Source organism: Aulostomus chinensis, chromosome 1 (genome assembly GCF_037954235.1).
Source record: "Aulostomus chinensis isolate RoL2024-O1b breed Wild chromosome 1, RoL_Achi_v1.0, whole genome shotgun sequence".
NCBI classification, from domain to species: domain Eukaryota; kingdom Metazoa; phylum Chordata; class Actinopteri; order Syngnathiformes; family Aulostomidae; genus Aulostomus; species Aulostomus chinensis.
In genome coordinates, this window is record NC_141320.1 from 37,581,641 (window position 1) to 37,605,206 (window position 23,566).

General features: G+C 46.9%; 3 non-coding genes across 3 annotated transcripts; 2 read left to right on the forward strand and 1 right to left on the reverse strand.

Annotated features, from left to right (window-relative positions):
- Positions 1-3,107: 3,107 nt before the first annotated feature.
- On the reverse strand, positions 3,108-3,179 carry trnaa-cgc (transfer RNA alanine (anticodon CGC)). The gene has a single exon. It is a non-coding gene; the product is annotated as a tRNA-Ala (tRNA).
- Positions 3,180-19,346: 16,167 nt separating this feature from the next.
- trnas-acu (transfer RNA serine (anticodon ACU)) lies at positions 19,347-19,428 on the forward strand. The gene has a single exon. It is a non-coding gene; the product is annotated as a tRNA-Ser (tRNA).
- Positions 19,429-19,661: 233 nt separating this feature from the next.
- Positions 19,662-19,733, forward strand: trnaa-ugc (transfer RNA alanine (anticodon UGC)). Its single transcript has one exon. It is a non-coding gene; the product is annotated as a tRNA-Ala (tRNA).
- The last annotated feature ends 3,833 nt before the right edge of the window (positions 19,734-23,566 follow it).

Below are 23,566 nucleotides of genomic sequence, written 5' to 3' on the forward strand. Positions count from 1 at the left end.
GAGTGGAGCCATGATGGACTCACAGTTCATCACCTCCACCATCATGTGGACCACCTGATCACCTCTCCCTCAACCTCTAAATAACTCATTCCCTGACCAGGAATCAAACCCAGGCCGCGGCGGTGAAAGCGCTAAATCCTAGCCACTAGACCATCAGGGACCACACTGAGCTCTCCAACAACAGAGACTATAGACAATGACTCAAGAACACAGGACTCTGTGGTCTCAGCTTGAGATGCAGAGGGTCCACCAAGACCACCAGACACCTCAGCCCCCTAAAGACAGTCCACCCCCAGGATCCTGCCCCCTCTGCTCCAACTCAGCCCTCCATTCATAACGTGACTTTCGCTACGTCCGAACTGCCAAGTACCAACCTACGTCCTCCTGCTACAACCTGAACATGGCGGCACCACTCAGACACCCGAGAAGATTGGTGGGGAAGCACGACCTCTGCTGGCAGAGCACAGACACCGCAATTAGGTAGACAGCACCAACGAAAGCCCCACCTGCTGGCCTGACTGTGGTACTGCACTCCACTCTGAACGCACCCTTCACTCATTCTCTATTATTAAGCACGTTAACGCACCTGTAAAGGTGTGTTCACATTATATACATATTATATATTTATGCTTGGCCGTTTTTGATGAACTTGGGCGGTACTCTGGTGCAAAGATGAGGTCATGGAGCTGATCTGGGAGCAGTCCTGATGTTAAATGCTGTGATGAAGGACAGTGTGGAGGAAAAATGGGTCAAATTTCAATTTTAAACAGTTTAACGTTGTTGGCAGGACTCCAACCTGAGCAGGGAGACCCCAATGGATTTCTAGTCCATCGCCTTCACCACTCGGCCACAACGACCACATTCACACACTTTTGTAGGAGACTGAAATTAGACAATGAAAGTTCATGTCAGCACAGTCAAACATTTTTTGTCCTCTCTCAAAGACAAACTATTTGTGTGTGTGTGTGTGTGTGTGTGTGTGTGTGTGTGTGTGTGTGTGTGTGTGTGTGTCAGTGTTGTGACTGAGCGGTGAAGAAGACGACCTTCTGACTCCATTTTCTTTGTTGCTCTTCTATCAGTTCCTCAGTTTCACTCATCAAGTGAAGCAGCTTTGACAGGTTTACTTCTCTGTGTTCACAACTTTGGTCTTTAAACTCCTGACAAACTCACCACGTCACACATTTGGTGAATTAAAGCAACAAATAATGACATCATGATGATTCAGGTTCGGGGGGCACGGCCTGGAGGCAGAGTGGCCGTCTAGCAGAGTTGCTGGTTCAGTTCTCACTTCAGCTGGTGACCATGTTGAAGTGTCCTTGAGCAAGACACTGAGCCCCTCATTGCCCCTGATGACCAGCATCCAAGACCAACAAGCTTCTGATTGGCTCTCATTCTCTGAGCCAAAATCCAACACAGGAAACAGAAACTCTTGAGGTTGTCTCACATTTTTTAAAGAAACTCAGCACAGGACAGTGATAGGAGGCTGGTTTCCTTGATGTGGGCTTCACCTCCACTGTTGTCCACATTTAAATGCTGGCTGATGCTGGTCCCCTGTTGAAACCTGGACCAGACCAGGGACCTTCAGACCTTCAGTCTAACGCTGTTCCAGCATTGGATGAAAGAGACTGGTGCTCTCATCTTCTTCAACACTGACTTGTTCTACCAGGACAAGAGAATCTGAGCTTGGATGTCATTTAGCAGTCAAAGGCTTGTTAAACTGGTCAACATCAGCTGGTGTTCACTCTGATGATGTAGCGATGGTCTGGATTCTTCCTTCTGGAGCACCAAGCTGCTGGGAAGAAGCCTGATGATGTCAGAGTTGTGTTCAGTGGCTCCTGCTGGGTCCATTTCTGACAAATGGGCTCCAAAGAGTTCAGCTGTTTCAAAGGCTAAGAGAAAGCAGCACATCATGGCGGTCAGGAGACGAGGTGGCCGAGTGGTTAAGGTGATGGACTGCTGATCCATTGAGCTCTGCAGGCGTGGGTTCCAATCCCATCCTCGTCGTAGGAGACTTTGGTTTCTGCTCCTAGATTCTGGAACGACTCTGAACTGTGAGGCTTTGCAAGAGGAGATCCTGCAGCACCAGAGAGCTGCAGTTCCAGGACCCCACAGCACCCCCTACTGAATTGGATGATAAAATGCATTTGTTGGACTTTTGTTTTTTGGTGACAGCGCCACCTATCAAATTAGATGATAGCAAAATACTACTTTCTAACTGTAGTATTAAAGGTTTATTCATTCATTTTAAACTTTTTGGAGGAAACACCTGTAAATTAACCAGCAGTTACTGGTGATGCTTCACAGTTTCCAAGCTCAAACGGCCTCCTGCTTGTTGGACTCACAATTTCCAAAAAATGTAGACATCAAAAGTCAAATCATGTTTTTGTTTGGTTTTGTGTTGTTTTGTTTTTTACTGGAGGAAAACTTCAAATTGTGATGATGTGTCTGACTTAGAAACTGAACCCCCAAAAATCAAAAAGTCTCCTTCTTCTGTGCCGTGATCTCTGAGCTGATCATGCTTGATCTCATCAATAATCCTTGGCAGCCGACCAGTCACACACAGCCCCCCCCCCACACACACACACACTGAGACATGCAGCAGCTCACAGTAACTGCCTCAGTCACACAGCAGATAGACTCCTTTCTATAACAAGATAAGCAGTAGAAATGGATGGAAGTGATGATGAACTGATGAACAGGTGATTTGTCCAAAAGTCAACATCAGATTCATTTCCAGTCTGTGGAAGCAGTTTCATCTTGAGGTTCCAGGTAAGAACAGCCAGCTGTGGGCTGACATACATCTCTTCAGGAGCACTTCTATGCTCCAAACTTGCCAGGTTGAATTGTGTCTGTATTCTGAGGGCAGCAGGAGGACGGAGGAGTGAGGACACACACATGTGGAACTGAGAGCAGCTGTGTGTGGGATTTCCCCAGCAAAGATAAAACCAGCTCCTTCATGCTGGCTATGAAGGCTCACAGTCACACTGACCCAGCTACAAATACTTTGATATGCAACAGACTGGTTTCTCTTCTGGTAGTTTGTTATCAACTGTTGTCACATTTAATGATCAATTTAGCTGATAAGATGAAGGCTCCAAAGGACCAGCTGGAGATGCCGGGGATTGAACCCGGGGCCTCATACATGCGAAGCATGCCCTCTACCACTGAGCTACATCCCCTCTGTCAGAGTCACTGTTTAACTGATGCAGCAACACAAACACAGACACAACATTTTATTCTTCATTTTAGGGATAAAAAGGAAGTCAGCCTGTGATCTCAAAGGCTCTGTGATCTCAGTAGTTTCACTGTGATGTCAGCCCACACAGCCTTAGACCACAGAGGCAAGTCAGGCTCCAGGAAGCTGAGGCTGCTCCGTTCTCAGTCCAGTCCAGAGTGAAGGTTTTCCTCTCTGAAGCTTTCCAATCCAGCCCAGATCCTCTCTGACTAGCAGGAGTCTTTGACCAGGAAATGAGAATTATATTGAATGTCTGCTCATCCTCAGAATGAAGTAAAAGTATTTGTGTTCCTAAAATAATCTTCAGATGTTAAGATCAATTATTAACATTGATTGACAGCTCTAAACTGACCCATCATCACTATACAGTTGCAAACTGAGGACTGGAATATTTAGAAATCCACAGTTGCTCATAACAACTGGTAGTACAAGTACACAGTAGAGACGACTGTAGGAAGTAGCAGTTGTGAGCCTTGAAGAAAATGCAGTAAAGACAGGAAGCCCCCATCACATTGTCAGTGTTTCAGTGACTGGCATTGTGAAGAGACTGAGACAAAGTCACGTTATGAATGGAGGGCTGAGTTGGAGCAGAGGGGGCAGGATCCTGGGGGTGGACTGTCTTTAGGGGGCTGAGGTGTCTGGTGGTCTTGGTGGACCCTCTGCATCTCAAGCTGAGACCACAGAGTCCTGTGTTCTTGAGTCATTGTCTATGGTCTCTGTTGTTGGAGAGCTCAGTGTGGTCCCTGATGGTCTAGAGGCTAGGATTTAGCGCTTTCACCGCCGCGGCCTGGGTTTGATTCCTGGTCAGGGAATGAGTTATTTAGAGGTTGAGGGAGAGGTGATCAGGTGGTCCACATGATGGTGGAGGTGATGAACTGTGAGTCCATCATGGCTCCACTCTCACCCCCATTGTAGTGTTCTTGGTTCACTCTGCCATGGCCCCACGTTGAAGGGAAACTGTCTCATTCAGGTTCAACCCTTTGTTAGACTCCATTAAGTCACTGACTCCTGCAAGGACAAACTCTGGTCAGTGTGGTCCCTGATGGTCTAGTGGCTAGAATTGGTGCTCTCACTGCCACAGCCTAGGGTTCAAGTCCTGGTCAGGGAAGCTGTGGATACCCTGAGGTTCTAGCCAACTATGGACTGATAGCTAACCTCCCCTCCTCTCTAAAATCCTGGAGAAAGCAGCTGCTAATCAGCTGAGTGACTTCCTCCATAACAAGAGTTGATTTGAGGGTTTCAGTCTGGTTTTAGAGCCCAGCACAGAGACAGCACTGGTAGAAGTCACTGGATATATAAATATATATTATAGATAAATATCGGCCGACTCATCAATGGCTGAGGAATACATTCAGTCAGTAGCATAACAGTCCTCTGAAGCTGTAACGTGAGCCCACTTCTACCGACTAGAGGAGAGGTAAAATTACACCTGAAATCTGAGGTTTGTCCCTCAAAAGAACCGCGATGTACTAAAAGTTTCCTCCCCAGAATGATTCTATCAACAAACACTTTAAATTGATATTCTGGAGTTTTATTTCAGTCGCCTGGAATTTGCTGTGGAGTGAGTAAGATGGTATTTAAATGGCAGGCCTATCCACTCGCGCTAGCACGAGCATTGCAGATAGCGTCAGCAGGACCAGACCCAATGGGTCCAAAACTGTCTCCAGTTGCTGGGAGCACCCTGGTGAGCTGGGAAGGCCAAAGGTCCAGAAAAGTGAACCTCCACTTCAAGACTGCAGCTGCTCCAGAAAGCAGCTGCACGTGCATGGACAGGAACTAGGAGGAGAGACCACATCACCAATCCAGAACAGAGTTTAAAATCCTTCTCCGCACTCTTAAAGCTCTGAAAGGAACATTCCAACTAAAAAGGAACCTCAGATGTGTTCTTGTGTTTTTATTATTTCGAACGATGGCAGGGATTTGGTTTGAGAGCATCCATGTCTAACTAGGTTTTGGTGCATACTGCTAATTAGCTCCCAACGCAGGTCCTGGGGGCAGCAGATAAACAGACAAATCATAACAAGAACATCCACTCCAAATAGTCAAACACCAGGGTGGTGATCAAGTAGAGCCTCTGCATGTCAACAAAAGCACTGACAACTTTAAAAGAGAACAGAAAGTTTATTAAAAGACAAGTTTATAAGGACAGTTAAAGGTGTGTAGACGGCTGTTTACACTTTAATTCAGCTGTAGAAGAAGAAGACCTTCACTGTGAAAACTCATCCTGTGTTACAGCCGCCCCTCCAGGACGGTCAGGGACCAACTTCAGTCCTGGTCCTGATCCACCAGAAATCCAACCAATCCCTCCCATAGGAACCATGTATTTGTTAAAGCAGCGCTCGCTGTGTCTGTGTAGGAGCCGGTACTGAGCGTATACTGCATGTGTACTACTACTAAAGGTACTTCACCGGAGGCTCCAGCTGATGTCACATATTTCTCCATCAGCTGGATGACATCACTGATATCAGAGACTCCGCCCACTCATTTATTTTCACACATCTCAAAGACAATTCAGTGTTTGATCAGGGATCAATACATCAATATAAAGATCAGTACTTGGTGCCAAGTGGATCTTTGATGGTGACCTCAGAGAAATCAGATCAGCTCTCACACCCTCCTATCCAATGGTGGCTCCATGATTTCAGCTTCATCCTGTCTCTTTCCTGATGTGTTTTCCCTTCTGCTTTCAAAAACTCTTTACACCCACAACCTTCATGTCTGGCCTCCACCACCATGATTAGTTTCAGTTTCTCCTCAGCTTCAGTCACACAACACAGGATGGACAAAGGAAGTTTCTCTGTTGCGTCGTCTCATCTTTTCCTTTGTTAACTAACTCAGCAAGACTGATGTCTCTCAGCTGTGTGTTCTCATCATTGTTCTCCATGTAGACACGTTGTCTCCACTGACCATAATCCACTCACCTTCCTTCATTCGTTGCAGTGTCCCAACCAGAGACCAGTCAGGTGGTCTCTGTTCCTGCAGTCATACTGGATATTCGCTATGTGAAGGGGACCAACAAAGTGGTGGTGGATGTGTTGTCTAGAGTTCCTCAGTGTGGTATTTGATTGTGACCGGTTTTCCTCTCTCTGGTTCTCCTCTTGTCTTTTCCTAGCCTCTTAAATTGCAACAAGAGATGCTGGACCACCGGAGCAGGCCACTGGTTCCCCTCCTGATAGTTTGACCTTATCTGAGCAGTCCAATGGGGGACGTATATGGTTTTTAGAGGTTTAGTGAATTATCATTTTGGGATTCAAGAAAAATTACATTCATGGTATTTTGGTAGCGGGATTCCCTTCAGGACCCTGTTCTTGTAGGGGGGTGTGATGGTCCCTTGGCTGATGTCTTTCATGATGTTTCTTGTGTTGCAGCAGGGAGCTGGAGAGTGGGGAGCTGTTCATTCCTCCTAGTTGGTTAGTTGCTCTCTACATAAAGAACCCGCCTTGCCGGCCAGGAGCCGCTCTTCCTCCTCATCCATTGTCACTTTCATTTTCAGCAGCCAACATCTCTTTCTTACAGCTCCCTTACACTCATGCAACCATAACATTGACTCCATTGCCTGTCAAATCCCATGGCTCTTTTTGTTCTATTTTGTTTTGTTGTTGTTTTCTTGGTTAAAAAAAACATTATTTGGCTTCCTACCCACATCTCCCACTGTTTTGCCATTGCTTCAGAGCCAAGTCGTGAGAAATGGTTTCTCCCCAGTGTGGGTTCTCATGTGACTTTTCAGATGTCCCTATTCTGAGAATTTTTTACCACAAACTGAGCAGGGGAAGGGTTCTCCTCAGTGTGCATTCTCGTGTGTCTTTTCAGACATCCCTTTTCTGAGAATCTTTTGCCACACACAGTGCAGGGGAATGGTTTCTCCCCAGTGTGCATTTTCATATGTCTTTTCAGATGTCCCTTTTCTGGGAATCTTTTATGACATACTGAGCAAGGGAATGGTTTCTCCCCAGTGTGCACTTTCATGTGTCTTTTCAGACATCCCCTTTCTGAAAATCTTTTGCAACAAACTGAGCAGGGGAATGGTTTCTCCCCAGTGTGCATTCTCATGTGTCTTTTCAGATGTCCCTTTTCTGAGAATCTTTTACTACACACTGAGCAGGGGAATGGTTTCTCCCCAGTGTGTGCTCTCATGTGTGATTCTAGGTGTGCCTTCACTGAGAATCTTGTGCCACAAACTGAGCAAGGGAATGGTTTCTCCCCAGTATGTGTTCTCATGTGTCTTTTCACACATCCCTTATCTGAAAATTTTATGCCACAAACAGAGCAGGGGAATGGTTTCTCCCCAGTGTGCGTTCTCATGTGTCTTTTCAGACATCCCTTTTCTGAAAATTTTTTGATACAAAGTAAGCATGGAAAAGGTTTCTCTCCAGTGTGTGTTCTCATGTGTCTTTTCAGACATCCCTTTTCTGAAAACGTTCTGCCACAAACTGAGCAGGGGAATGGTTTCTCCAAAGTGTGTGTTCTCATGTGTGATTTCAGATTCCCCGTTGAGAATCTTGCGCCACAAACTGGGCATGGGAATGGTTTCACTCCAGTATGTGTTCTCATGTGTCTATTCAGACATCCCTTTACAGAAAATCTTTTGCCGCAAACTGAGCAGGGGAATGGTTTTTCTCCAGTATGTGTTCTCATGTGCGTTTTAAGATGTCGCTTTTCTGAGAATCTTTTGCCACACACTGAGCATGGGAATGGTTTCACACCAGAGTGTGTTCTCATGTGAGTATCCAAACTACTTCTGTAACGAAAACCTTTACTGCATGTTGAGCACCTAAATGGATGCTCATCCTCACTGACTTCTGTCTCAGATTCAGAAGGACCAAAGGTCACGTTCCTGATGATTTCTGATTCTCTTCCAGTTTTTAGTTTTTGCTCTTTTGAGCTGCAATGACTCACTTCCTGTCCTGGGCTCAGTTTCTGAAGCAAATTCCTCCTTGAGCCAAAGGGTTCCTTGTGCTCAGAGGTGGCCGTGTTATCAGGTCTGACCCAATCATCCTCACTGACTTCAGTCTCAGCTTCAGAAGAGTCTGACATCTGGTCTTCAGTCTTAGGTTGTACAAGTGCATCTGGATCTACCTTGCTGGCTGGTTCTGGTTGTGGTTCTGGTCCTCCACACTCTTCTCCATCAGCTTCTGTTTTCAGAGGATGAACTGGGCTGCTGCTCAGAGACTCTTCTTTCAAGTTCTCCTCAGTTAGACTCTGATGAAGCTGTGGGAACTGAGGTTTCTCTTCGTCCCCTTCACTCTTCACAGGGACCAGAGTGAAGGGGAACGTGGTGATATCAGCCTCCTGCTGCCCTTGAAGCTGCCCTCCCTCCTCACTGGTCCAGAGCTCCTCCCACTCCTCTTTAATGTGGGGGGGCTCTGGGTCCTGCAGCTCAGGGGGAACCTCTTCTTTAATCACCAGCAGCTGCTCCACATCTGCAGGACACAAACAGCAACATCAGAAATCTCTTCATTTGACTCTGAAACAGCGGAGCAACAGACAGAAACAGAAATCAACTCAATGAAAAGAGACGTCCTGCTACTGACGACCAGTCAGCAAACTGGGAACAGAAACGCTGGCTTCAGATGCTTGGATCAACGTTGTGTCACCCAGGTCAAAGGTCATAGGTCCCCTCTGCTGAATGCCTTTGTCCATTCATAATCACATTCACTCGTTGGAATGTTAGTGTCTATAATGGGACAAATGGACAATTCTTGAACGGCCAGTCCAACCCAAGGTCGCCAAGAAAAATCTTTCTTTTTTTAAAGTAGGCCTTTATAATATCCGTGTCAGCCTACATCTTAATGTCACAAAAGAAGCAACATGCACAGCATCCTGGGCCAGCCTGACACACACACACGACACGGCAAGGCTGAGTGAAGCAGTCCTAGTCCCCTATTATCCAGCTAGAACCCTTCGCTCCCAGGATGGAGGGTTACTGGTGGTTCCTAGAGTTCTAAAAGTAGAATGGGAGCCAGAGCCTTCAGCTATCAGGCTCCCCTCCTGTGGAACAGTTTGAGTCCGGGATGCCCCCCCCCCCCCCAAGACCTTCCTTTTTGATCAAGCTTATAGTTAGGACAGCTTAAACCGGCCCTTCGATATTTTGCTGTAGGCTTCAACCTGGTTTATGCTTCTGCATGGCATCAACGCCGTACCTACACTGTCGACGCAGACCTACATGGACCCTACGCCGCAGCAGACGTGCACCTCCAAAATGTCCTGACTATTCATTGTGTCGACACGTCGTGACGTGAACATCAAGGACTGTGATTGGTCCGTTCAGAGGAGTCGCCGAATGCATTTAGAGGTGGAAGAACCTCCACGACAAAATGTGCGTCTCCGGAAGAAAATGGCCACAAGTCGTGTTTTTCATGTTCAAGGTTTTAAGTTTGATTCATGAAAACAAAGTCGTTCAAAGAGAAGCACTGGACTTTCTGTTGGAAATAGTTTTGTTTTGGAATCTGACAAGAGCCCCCGAAACCATAGAAAGACACAGCCACACCCCCTAGCAGCTTGGAGGTGAGCTGCAGAGCAACGCATTCCCTCAACACAGAACTGGGCACTGGGCTTCTCTCTCCTCCTCTCTGTCCTCCTATATGTGTCATACATAAATCACACACATTACTAACTCCTCTTCTCCCCTCATCCCAGATCACGGGTGCTGCTGAGGAGGCTGCAGACCTGAAGAGGCTCAAGCTGCCACCCGTAGCTCCACCTGCTCACGTCCCCGTCTGTCCATCAGTCTCTTCCTTTCTCTCTCTCTTTATCTCTGTCCCTCTCTTTCCTTCTGCATATCTGTCTTCCTCCATTCTCTGTCTTTGTCTCTGCCCCGCTCTCCTGCTCTCTTTCCCTCCAACCGGTCAAAGCAGAAGGCCGTCCCCACTGATCCTGGATCTGCTCGACCTTCCTGCCTGTTAAAAGGAAGGTTTTCATCACCACTGTTGCAGGATGTGCTGCTGGTGGAGAACTGTTGGGTGGAGGTTCATTGAAGGAGTTTGGTTCGAGACCTGCTCTACTAGTAAAGAGTCATGAGAGAACTTTGTTGTGATTTGGTTCAAACAAATAAAATTGACTTGACTTGAACGTGATGATAGTGTGGAAAAACTGTCAAAAAGAATGAAGACAGGTGAGAAAGAAAAGGGAGGAATAAAAAGAAGAGATTAAAGAAAAGCTCTGGTCCTGCTGAGTGTTGTGATGCTCCGTGTTTAGCTGTCAAGCTAGCAGCTCTGGACTCACTGATCTGGACTGAAACTGCATTGAAATGAAACAACAGAGCTTCACTGGTGTCTGCAGGAGGTTTGCCTTTGGATTTTGTCCCCTAAAGCTGCTGTAACATTGGTTCATTCTGACAGGACTCATTTGGATATCATGTGACTTGCTGCAGGAGACAGAGAGACTGCTGACACGTGTGTGTGTGTGTGTGTGTGTGTGTGTGTGTGTGTGTGTGTGTGTGTGTGTGTGTGTGTGTGTGTGTGCTGCCTGAGTCCCACCAACATTGTGCTGCCTGCTCTTTGACTTTGTCTCAGGGGTTTTTCCAGCTGGTCTGGACCACTTGGTCTGATGAAGCTCCAGCTAGAATTCCTAGACTTTGTTTCTGAGCTACTAAAACCTCCCTTTATGTTGGGAACAATGCAGCAGGTCCCTGCGGGGACTCACCTGCTCTGTCCAGCCTGACTCGGGGCTTCAGCACGGCATCGAGCAGCAACCTCTGCCGGCGGTTCTCCCGCTCGTACTCCGCCACGGTTTCCTCCAGCAGAGCCACGATCTGCTCCGCGGCCGCCGCCAGCCGCTCGGTGAGCAGCGCTCTCAGCACCGGGACTCCAGCCGCTGAGTCTCCTTCTCCCAGCTGCAGCAGGAAGTCTTCAGCGGCGGCGAGGATCCGCTCCTGGACCGACACCCGCAGCAGCTGCGCGGCGCACATGTTGAGGTTCTACCGGCGCCACTCAGCCTTCAGGAGACAAAGACCGAGGCCGGGGGTTCACGGACTTCTCCTTCTTTCCTTGTTTGAAAACCTCCCGCGTCTTCGTCTCGTTCTGTGAAGCGCGTTTTGATGACGTATGTGGTGACGTCCGAAGCCTCTCCAGCCGGCAGTGACCACGTGACTGATTCAGGACCTGCTTCTCCGGCTTGGCGTGAGATTCGAAATGTAAAGCAGTGAAACGCCGTGGTTTCCTCCCTCCTCGTCCAAAAGCGTTCGCTATTTGATCAAAGGAAGGAGAAACAAGTGACTCCATGTTGTGGAGGCTGAACTCAGAGTTGAGAGAACTTTCATTCTGATCTGAGAGCAGCAACAAAGCCACTGAGAAAAACTGAACCACTGTCAGAGTCGGCACAGCATCAGCAGTCAGGCTGTGTTCACACTGGGAGAAACCATCGGACAGAAACCTCCCTCAGTCACACTGAAGGAACCTGAACTGACTGCTGCAGCTGGGACACACACACACACACACACACACACACACACACACACACACACACACACTCAGCAGGAAACATGAACAGAGAGATAAAAGCACAGGATGACTCCTCCTCCTCCTTCCAGAGATCAACTGATCTCCAGATTGACTTCAATTCTTTGATCAGAATTCTTCTTCCTCCTTGATAGATTTATTGATACTTTGTCATAGACGGTCCATTCCTATTGGAGGATGTTAAAGAGCAGAAGAACCACGTTCCCATGTATGGAACTAGAATATTTATAGACTGTATTGCAGTCGTTTCCAACATCCATCCATCCATTGTCTTCCACTTATTCCTGTTAAGGGTCATGGGGGTGGAGCCTATCGCAGAGTCTACAGGTGAGAGGCGGGGTTCACCCTGGACAGGTCACCAGTCCATCACAGGACCAACACATAGAGACAGACAACCATTCACACTCACAGTCACAACTACAGTCAATTTAGAGTATCAATCAGCCTCGTCCTCTCTTGATGTCTTTGGACTGTGGGAGGAAGCTGGAGTACCAGAGAGAACCCACACAGGAACTGGAGAACATGCAGACTCACACAGAAAGATCCTGTGCTCCAGCCGGGACTGGAACCCTGAACCTTCTTGCTGTGAGGTATTTTTATCTCACAAGTGGAAAAATGTAGAATCTTCATGTCATTACATGTCGTTCTCCATTGGGTCACTAGGGGGCAGCACCTACCTGCATCACCAATATGAGCCTTCAGTCTGTCAGGGGGTAGAATTCAGTCACCACCAATGACATCAGAGTCAGAGTTTAGACATCAAAGACAGACATTAAAGCCTCTCAGATAAAACAAAAATATCCTGCAATATTTTTTCCAAAGTGAGACCCTGTTTATTCTCTAGTTTAATCTGCTGCAATAATAATGAGCATCTTTGTCAGTCTACTGATGAACGTCAGATATCTTTGATGACCAAACCTGGACGTTTGTCTCAGTTTGACTGGAAGTCTCATTCATTCATTTCTCCTCCATGATTTCCTGCAATGATTTCCTGGTTCTGCTCCATTCAGGTTCAGAGAGCTGAGATTAAAATCACTCAGGAATAAAAGAGGAGACACCAACAAGTCAGCATGGAAGAGGAGCAGCTTTTCAAACTGGTCACCCTGGCTGCTGGTCTGGGCCTCCCTTTGCCTCGGTGCTCCTTGAACCAGTGAAGGTCCTGGTCCAGTCTTCTCCACTGAGTCCTCGTCAACAGGGAGCACCTCCCCACCAGAGAGGTGCAGGGCAAAGGAAAGGAAAACTCCAACCAGAATGAACGCTGCACTAAAAACTGCCCTCCATTTCTTGAGGGGAACGTTGGGTCTTCCTCAGACAAATGGCAGTCAGCAGTGGCTCAACATCTGAACTGAGCCCAGACCAGGTCAGCTGATCATTCACCAGCTCAGCCCCTCCCACTCATGACGAAGACCTTGAAAACCCCAACATCACCTCCTCCACCTCAGTCTGGCGTGTGTGGATGGAGGGCTGTGACGTCAGCAGCGATGACATCACTGACACAAACACACTGATCTCTGACTGGTTTGGTCTGAGTGGGATTCAGTGACATCACACGACCTGCACCAGATGAAGGGGCGGGGCATCCAGGAGCTGTGACATCACTGGTGACTCTTGTTGGGCCGCCTTCTTGGCCAAAGTGGAGGAGAACAGGACCCAAATACAGACGGGGGAGAGGAGCGTTCAACAAAAGGAGGCTTGAATGATGAAAAGACAAAGAACAACAAAGGAACTCAAAGGACCAACAGAGGAGAAAAGACAAAGTAGCAAACAAAAGCCAAACTTCCACTGGAAACTTGGAGGAGCTGGAACAGGAGGGAGAGAACATGAGGCTGAGAACCCTGGAGAATGAGAGGTGGACAAATCCACCAGCGCAGCATCAGGAGAGCAAAGAAACCAGAAGGAGCTTTGAGGAGCTGCTGACATGCAGCCAGGGAGCGTCTGCCTGAGATGGGAGGAGCTGCTCATCCACCCAGATGGAGAAGCAGCCATCTTGCTCTTCTGACGCCGACTGGCAGAAGGAACAGAGGAGGTGAGGGGCCTCACGTTGTCATGGCAACATAAAAAATTCCACTCTGTCAGTGGTGCCTCCATCAGACGCACTTTGTCTTTGTGAAGATCAAAGTGAAAGGAAATAATAAAATAAAACAATGAAGGCTGCATGAACTGAGTGACACACTTGAGGATGACATCAGCGAAATGTGTGATGTCACACTGCTGAGTCGTGAGGTCACCACCAGAGAACAAATGAGTGATGAGATGCTGATTAGGCAAGGCAAGGCAAGGCAATTTTATTTGTATAGCCCGTTTTCACAAACAGTTTGTCTCAAAGGGCTTCACATGGCATCATAACAACATCCTCTGCCCTTAGACCCTCACATCGACTGAGGAAAAACTCCATAGAAAACCCTTTTAACAGGGAAAAATCTGAGAAACCTCAGGGTGAGCAACAGAGGAGGGATCCCTCACCCAGGACGGACAGACGTGCAGTAGATGTTGTTACAGACAAGAAAACAGTTTACAATACAAAATGTGGGAAACACGGAAATGTTAATAACAGCTGAAGAAGGAAGCTTCTGGTAGGGGAGGCAGGGAGAGCAAGCCAGCTTGATGGGGGACTGGATGGCAGACTTGTTCATGGAAGGGGAGCGCAGGCCGGTGTAACAGTAGGGAATAAGGGGGGGGGGGGGCGATGCAGGCGGCGGTTGGGGCTCCGGTGGATCTGTGGAAACACAGAGAGACTGCGAGACACCAAGGCCAAACTACAAAGTGCAACAAGTAAAATGTGCAGGGAGGAGAGGAGGAGAGAGGGGGAGAGGAGAGGAGAGGAGGGAAGGGCTCAATGTAACCTGATGTGTCCCCCAGCAGTCTAAGCCTATAGCAGCATAGCTATCAATGGTTCAGAGCTACCTGAACCAGTCCTAACTGAAGGCTCTGTCATAGAGGAAGGTCTTAAGCCTGGACTTAAACGTAGTTAAAGTGTCTGCCTCTCTGACCCATGGAGAGAGCTGGTTCCACAGTAAAGGAGCCCGGTAACTAAAAGCTCTACCTCCCAGTCTGTTTGTATTGATACTGGGAGTCACTAAAAGACCTGCATTCTGGGAGCGGAGTGCTCTGGTCGGACAGTAGGGACTAATGAGCTCTTTCAAATAGGATGGAGCTTTATCATTGAGAGCCTTATTTATTGACTCTCTACTTTAAATGATCTCACTCTCTTCCAGCTTGAAGAAGTTTGAGGATGAATGAAGTCAAGAACTGGAAAAATGGAGAACATTCATGTCATTACATGTTGTTCTCCACTGGGTCACTAGGGGGCAGCACCTACCTGCAACTCCTGGGAGCCCTCAGTCTCTCCTCATTTTCAGGCTCCAACTAAAATGAAGCTTCAACTCTTCTGAATCCTCTCCACCTGTCAGGTCTGTTTGAAACTTCCAGGTTTGATCAACATCCCAGTCTGAACACATCTACAGGTCAGCAGTGACCACAGCGCCACCTACTGGCAGCAGGAAATGACAGATTTGACACTGAGATGTCCTCGTCACGGCGTGATGGAGAGTTCTGATGATTCATCAGCACAATCAGACTCTGAGAACTCCTCCCTGCATGGTTGATGAGGGTCAAAGTTCCCATGTGTCTCACTTCAGGTGGAGGACCAGAGATTTTAGGCTCATGTGAGTGGTTGATTCTAATGTAAGAATAACAGACCACAGACTAGTCAGTGAATAAAACTGCCGACTTCTTTATAGACAGAAAATGTCAGAAAAACAAAAACTAGTGGTACCAAACCCTTTACATCCACACACATTCAATAAAGGAGTCTCCCTCCAACCAACAGACAGAAACCAGACCTCAGGAGAATCAGGTTATTGACCTCTTTTGAGTCTTATTTGAAGTTAACCCGACTTATTTGAGTTGAGGTTTAATTTGGTGGCTGGATTTCTATGATTGTTTGTTTACTTCACGGTGTCTATTTGAGTTTCCTCAGTCTAGGTTCTCATTTGATCTTGGTTCAGCCTATTTATGAGTTTTAGTTCTACGTTCCCTCTTCCTGTTGTTTTGTTTCACCGGCTCTATCCAAGCTTGAACTCCCTTTCAACAACCCACTCATGTAACACCGATTTGGCACACAATCAGGAAACGTGAACAAAACAAAGTTATAAAAATAAAACTCAGGGCCAAAATATTTCAATTTACAACTCAATCTCACAAATCAATGATCAGAGTCTCTCCCGTTCATCAGCAGTCTTTTCGTTCAGTCCGTTATCAGTCCAAAAGAAATTCAAGGTGTCTCTGTGAAACCTGTCAGTTCTGTCTTACCACAATCCCACCGTCAGGGTCAGTGTCACCTGGGTGGGTGAGGTTTGCAGCGCCATTTTCCACTCCGACTGTCTCTCTCCTGTGGGTGGCTCGCCATCTTTTCTCCACAGCGTCAGGTGTGTTTGCACACCAGTGATCCCGCCTACAAAACCTGGCCAAATCCTCGTTCACAACGCAATCAACACAATCCAGAATCATGGACAGCAGTTGAGTCCAGTGTCTTCTCAAAAAATGAAGGGACCAAGGAGAAGACCTCAAAAGAGTCTGCTTTGTTTACTCTTTCCTCTCTCATTCTCGAGTCGTCCGTCTGCTTTAGTTTACTTTATTTATATTTGTACAGCACTTTTCATCCAGAGACTGCAACACAAAGTGCTTCACAGAACTGAGAGAAAACAGGCAACATTCAATAAAATATAAAACAATACAATAAATACATGTTAAGAACCCGGCCTTCCCAACCCACATGACCACATACATGCACACACCAACCCCCCACACACACACACGCATACACACAACCACACACTGACTGTAAGTAGGAACATGGCAGGGCACTGAAAATCCTAGTGAGGAAAGACCACCTATGGGAGCCATCCTCACCAGGAGGTGCCACAGCCCACAACCACAGGGAGCGCCGCCACCCAGACCCCCCCGACCCGGACAGACCGGGTACACTCCACATATAATGCAGAGCCCCCCAGCTCTCCGGGCCTGGACGATCCCAAGGACGACGCCCCCGCAGGCGGACCAGACACACCTCCCAGTGTGGAGGGCCCCACCAGGAAACACTGGAGCTAAAAACTAAAAGACTAAAAGAAGGTAGAGTAGGAAAGAACAGAAATTACAATCATATTAAAGTATCAGAATGACATAAAATATATATAAAATCTAAAAGTTTTAAGAGCTAATAAAAAAGTAGAATAAAATAATTAAAAGACTAAAGTAACAATAAGATATCGTGATAAAATGAAAGGATAAGAGAGACTAAGTCAGTTAAAAGCTAAGCTAAAAAGGGGAGTCTTGAGCCTCCTTTTAAAAACATCAACAGTCTCTGCTGTCCTGATGTTCTCTGGCTGGCTGTTCCAGAACTATGGGCCATAATGGCTGGATGCAGCCTCCCCGCGGGTTTTAGTTCTGACTCTTGGAATGACTAAAAGGCCGGTGCCAGAGGACCTCAGGGTCCGCGAAGGTTGATATGACAAAAGCAGTTCAGATAAATAAGGTGGGCCAAGACCATTAAGACACTTAAAAACTACTAAAAGAACCTTAAAATTGATCCTGAAACACACGGGGAGCCGATGCAGCGACTTTAAAACTGGTGTAATGAGCTCCCGCCCTCTGGTCCTCGTCAGCACACGTGCTGCAGAATTCTGGAGTCATTGTAGATTGTAGATGGTTGTTTTGGGGAGACCAGAGAGCAGCAGGGTACCACAAGAATCTGAACGACTGGAAATAAAAGCATGCATCAGCACCTCCGTGTTGGCCTGAGAGGAACGGGCGATTCTGGCTCTGTTCTTAAGATGATAAAAACCTCTCTTAGTTATGTTCTTGACCTGTGGAATGAAATTCAGCTCAGAGTCCAAAATGACACCCAGGTTCTTTACAGATTGTGAAGGTGATGTGATCCTTTGATGAGTTTAGGATCACTCAGAGATCAAAGACTGAAGCAGGAGATCAATGAACAAAATTCAGACATCAAAGACAGAATTCAGACATCAAAGACAGAATTCAGACATCAAACACATCCCTGATGGAGGCTACACCCCCCCCCCCCAGACAGTTTCCATTTAAGTAGTAAGTTTTATTTGTACAGCGCCAAATCACAACAAATGTTATCTCATGACACTTCACAAGTAGAGCAGGTCCAGCGCCTCACTCCTTCAATCAGTTTCTTCTCCGCTTCGAGGACCCTGACACCCCCCCCCCCCAGCACCAGACTCACACCACCACCTGACGACACGCCCCTCAGTGTGACCACAGCAGACGTGAGGAAGACCTTTCAGGGAATCAACCCTCGCAAAGGCCCAGACAACATCCCAGGGTGAGGACTGAAAGACTGTGCACAACAGCTGTCCAAGGTGCTGGCGGACATCTTCAACACCTCACGGGCGCTGCCATCTGTCCCCACCTGCCTAAAGACTGCCACTATTGTCCCTGTCCCCAAGTGCTCCACAGTGACAGGCCAAAATGACTACCGACCCATTGCACTCACCCCAGTAGTCATGAAGTACTTTGAGAGGCTGGTCAAGGCCCACATAGAGGCCTCCATCAATGTCTCTGTGGACCCCCACCAGTACGCCTACAGGCAACACCGCTCCACTGATGACGCCATTTCACCAGTGGTCCACAGAGCCCTCACCCATCTGGAGAGCAGGAACTCCTATGTCCGCCTTCTCTTCCTGGACTTCTCCTCTGCCTTCAACGCCATCATCTCACATGGGGGACCTGTTCAGTGGACCTGAGGACTGGTGACCTGTTCAGGGTGAACCCTGCCTCTCACCAAATGTCACCCCCCCATAACCTTTAACAAATCAGTGGTACAGAAAATGGATGGAGTGACTGATTCACTGCAGAGGCACAGTGATGTTATTAATGGAGGAGTCTTTTCATTAAAGACTGAAGCTCCATACAAGACAGAGTCTGTAGACAAGAACATCACAACCTGGGAAGCTCTCACTTCTTTGGACAGACAGCTTCGATTTCAGGTTCTACCTCTGTAAAATTGAAAGTAAAGTAAATTGAGCACCTGTGAAGGTAAAACTGATGATGTCATGACTTGTTCAGTCCTCCAACGTTAAAGTCCAACAAGCTTTTGATTGGCTCTGATTCTCTGTGGCAAAATCCTACAAGAGGAAACAGAAAATCTTGAGGTTGTCTCACTTTTTTTTAAAGAAACTCAGCACAGGACAGTGATAGGAGGCTTGTTTCCTTGATGTGGGCTTCACCTCCACTGTTGTCCACATTTAAATGCTGGCTGATGCTGGTCTCCTGTTGAAACCTGGACCAGACCAGGGACCTTCAGACCTTCAGTCTAACGCTGTTCCAGCATTGGATGAAAGAGACTGGTGCTCTCGTCTTCTTCAACATTGACTTGTTCTACCAGGACAAGAGAATCTGAGCTTGGATGTCATTTAGCAGTCAAAGGCTTGTTAAACTGGTCAACATCAGCTGGTGTTCACTCTGATGATGTAGCGATGGTCTGGATTCTTCCTTCTGGAGCACCAAGCTGCTGGGAAGAAGCCTGATGATGTCAGAGTTGTGTTCAGTGGCTCCTGCTGGGTCCATGTCTGGCAAATGGGCTCCAAAGAGTTCAGCTGTTTCAGAGGTCACGGTTGCTGTCGGCAGACGAGGTGGCCGAGTGGTTAAGGCGATGGACTACTGATCCATTGAGCTCTGCAGGCGTGGGTTCAAATCCCATCCTCGTCGCAAGTGTCTCTAGTTTCTGCTCCTAGATTATGGAAGTACTGTGAGGCTTTTAACTGACACAGATACCAGTTGAGTCAACTACCCTTTCATAACCTGACCAAAACAACTCTGAAATCCAGAGCTCGCATGTGTCAATCACCTCTGGAGAAGGTCCTGCCCCCTTAGAGTAAAAATCCTCCCATGTTGTGTCTGTGTTTGTGTTGCTGCATCAGTTAAACAATGACTCTGACAGAGGGGATGTAGCTCAGTGGTAGAGCGCATGCTTTGCATGTATGAGGCCCCGGGTTCAATCCCCGGCATCTCCAGCTGGTCCTTTGGAGCCTTCATCTTATCAGCTAAATTGATCCATAAATGTGACAACAGTCGATAACAAACTAGCAGAAGAGAAACCAGTCTGTTGCATATCAAAGTATTTGTAGCAGGGTCAGTGTGACTGTGAGCCTTCATAGCCAGCATGAAGGAGCTGGTTTTATCTTTGCTGGGGAAATCCCACACACAGCTGCTCTCAGTTCCACATGTGTGTGTCCTCACTCCTCCGTCCTCCTGCTGCCCTCAGAATACAGACACAATTCAGCCTGGCAAGTTTGGAGCATAGAAGTGCTCCTGAAGAGATGTGTGTCAGCCCACAGCTGGCTGTTCTTACCTGGAACCTCAAGATGAAACTGCTTCCACAGATTGGAAATGAATCTGATGTTGACTTTTGGACAAATCACCTGTTCATCAGTTCATCATCACTTCCATCCATTTCTACTGCTTATCTTGTTATAGAAAGGAGTCTATCTGCTGTGTGACTGAGGCAGTTACTGTGAGCTGCTGCATGTCTCAGTGTGTGTGTGTGTGGGGGGGGGCTGTGTGTGACTGGTCGGCTGCCAAGGATTATTGATGAGATCAATCATGATCAGCTCAGAGATCACGGCACAGAAGAAGGAGACTTTTTGATTTTTGGGGGTTCAGTTTCTAAGTCAGACACATCATCACAATTTGAAGTTTTCCTCCAGTAAAAAACAAAACAACACAAAACCAAACAAAAACATGATTTGACTTTTGATGTCTACATTTTTTGGAAATTGTGAGTCCAACAAGCAGGAGGCCGTTTGAGCTTGGAAACTGTGAAGCATCACCAGTAACTGCTGGTTAATTTACAGGTGTTTCCTCCAAAAAGTTTAAAATGAACTCAATGCTGAATCCCTCGTCGTCATCACTGAGCTGCAGAATTGGTCCATGCAGGAGGCTGAGCAGGTCTTCCTCTCTGGTCGAGTGTCTCAGCACAGGTCAGAGTAGAGAATTAAAACATGAACACAAATCTTTATCAGCTGTTTACTGATATCAGTGACTACCTTCAAGTAAGAGTGTTAGTGAATGGACCCTTTTTAAAGTTTATGTTATAATGTTTGAAAAATGATGCTCACAAAAACACAATAAAAGTGTTTGTGGTAAAATGATTCCAGTAGATTTTATTGCCATTTTAATAGTTCAAGCGTATTTTGATGACATTGTTTGATGTCATGACTCACAGTTACTTTAGCAGGACCATCGGGACATGAAATCTTCCTCATCATCCCATATCGACCCTCAACCCCTCACACAGAACCAGGAGCCCTCAACTGAAGGAACCTTTAAAACTGAGAAGTTGGACAGAAAGCAGTATTTTGGTGGAATGAACCTTTAAAACTATAAATTAGAAAGTATTTTGGTGGAATGAACCTTTAAAACTATAAATTAGAAAGTATTTTGGTGGAACGAACCTTTAAAACTGTAAATTAGAAAGTATTTTGGTGGAATGAACCTTTAAAACTATAAATTTAAAAGTATTTTGGTGGAATGAACCTTTAAAACTATAAATTAGAAAGTATTTTGGTGGAATGAACCTTTAAAACTATAAATTAGAAAGTATTTTGGTGGAATGAACCTTTAAAACTATAACTTGTTTGAAAGTATTTTGGAGGAATTGGAATAATCCTTTTATACAGTTGTCAGAAATTAAAGGACAGGAAGTAGTATTTTGGTGGAATAAACCTTTAATACTGTAGTCCGAAAGGAGTAATTTGCTATCATCTAATTCGATAGGTGGCGCTGTGACCAAAAAACAAAAGTCCCAGAACTGCATTTTATCATCCAATTCAGTAGGTGGTGCTGTGGGGTCCTGGAACTGCAGCTCTCTGGTGCTGCAGGATCTCCTCTTGAAAAGCCTCACACTTCAGAGTCGTTCCAGAACCTAGGAGCAGAAACCAAAGTCTCCTACGGCGAGGATGGGATTGGAACCCACGCCTGCAGAGCTCAATGGATCAGCAGTCCATCACCTTAACCACTCGGCCACCTCGTCTCCTGACCACCATGATGTGCTGCTTTCTCTGAGCCTTTTAAACAGCTGAACTCTTTGGAGCCCATTTGCCAGAAATGGACCCAGCAGGAGCCACTGAACACAACTCTGACATCATCAGGCTTCTTCCCAGCAGCTTGGTGCTCCAGAAGGAAGAATCCAGACCATCGCTACATCATCAGAGTGAACACCAGCTGATGTTGACCAGTTTAACAAGCCTTTGACTGCTAAATGACATCCAAGCTCAGATTCTCTTGTCCTGGTAGAACAAGTCAATGTTGAAGAAGATGAGAGCACCAGTCTCTTTCATCCAATGCTGGAACAGCGTTAGACTGAAGGTCTGAAGGTCCCTGGTCTGGTCCAGGTTTCAACAGGGGACCAGCATCAGCCAGCAGTTAAATGTGGACAGCAGTGGAGGTGAAGCCCACATCAAGGAAACAAGCCTCCTATCACTGTCCTGTGCTGAGTTTCTTTAACTCCCATCATGGGGGGGGGGGGGGGGGGGGGAGCAAGCAGTGGATGAGGCTGTGGTCGACATGCAGCCACCGGCCACTGTTGAAAATGAGGCACTGAGGAGTTCCTGAAGCTCATTGCACCCTTGAATGTTCTAGCAAGCAGGAAGGTTGTTTAAGAAATGTGAGGTTTGGATGAATTCATGGGTCCTGTCATGATATATTATATGATATGATATTATAGTATATTATTCATTCATTGTCTTCTGCTTATTATTATCTATATTATCTTTCTATTAAGGGTCACGGGGGGTGGAGCCTATCCCAGCATCTACAGGCGAGAGGTGGAGTTCACCCTGGACAGGTGACCAGTCCATCACAGGGCCAACACACAGAGACAGACAACCATTCACACTCACAGTCAAACCTTCGGTCAATTTAGAGTATCAATCAGCCTCGTCCCCTCTTGATGTCTTTGGACTGTGGGAGGAAGCTGGAGTACCAGAGAGAACCCACACAGACACAAGGAGAACATGCACTCGAACCGGGAACCTTCTTGCTGTGAGGCCACAGTGCTGACCACTGCACCACCACGAAAAAGCAACTGAAGCCGTCCAGAGACTGAAGTGGGAGTGAGCTGCTGAAATGAGGAGCCATGAGCCTGAGCCAGCAGAGGAAGAGCCTCGCTCCTCACATGGATCACAACCAGCTATGAAAACACATTTCTTTGTGTTTCTTTGTGAATTTCTGTGGCAGTTTGTCATGTGATGATACACTCATGATGAACAAAGAATTAGCTCTTAAATATTTGCTAGGGCCTCTCTGGAAACCTCTTGATATGGAGGTTGAGGACAGCAAGATGACCTCTCATACTACAGCCGATTCAATGAGCGAAGTCCAACGCTACCTGGCTGAAAGCAACACCCCAGAACACAGGACTGTCACGGAGTGAGCCGTGACGCTTGCGCCAAATGCGCGCACCTAGCCACTCACGCAAGCGCATAGGCAGCTATCTGCCGGCACAATAAAAACACCAGCTGACCTACTGCTGTGAGTAGCACTTCATCTACATTCAGTTTCTGTCTTGGTTTACCTGGTTTTCACATTCCACACTACACCGTTCCCCATACAGTCTCACCAGCATGTGTTCGAGTGTGCAGGGGTGGCCAACCAGCATGTTCAACACATTTATTTTTTTTATTCATCACTCGCGTTTTCAACACGCGCCATTTTTCTAAAACATTCCCTCATCTGTTAAAACGTACTGGTAACGAAGCACACTTACACACACCACCGTTTTTGCAGTTTAATGTTTTTAGCAATCTTTACAAACACATTCAGTTTTCTGTAGACTCACCAGCACATC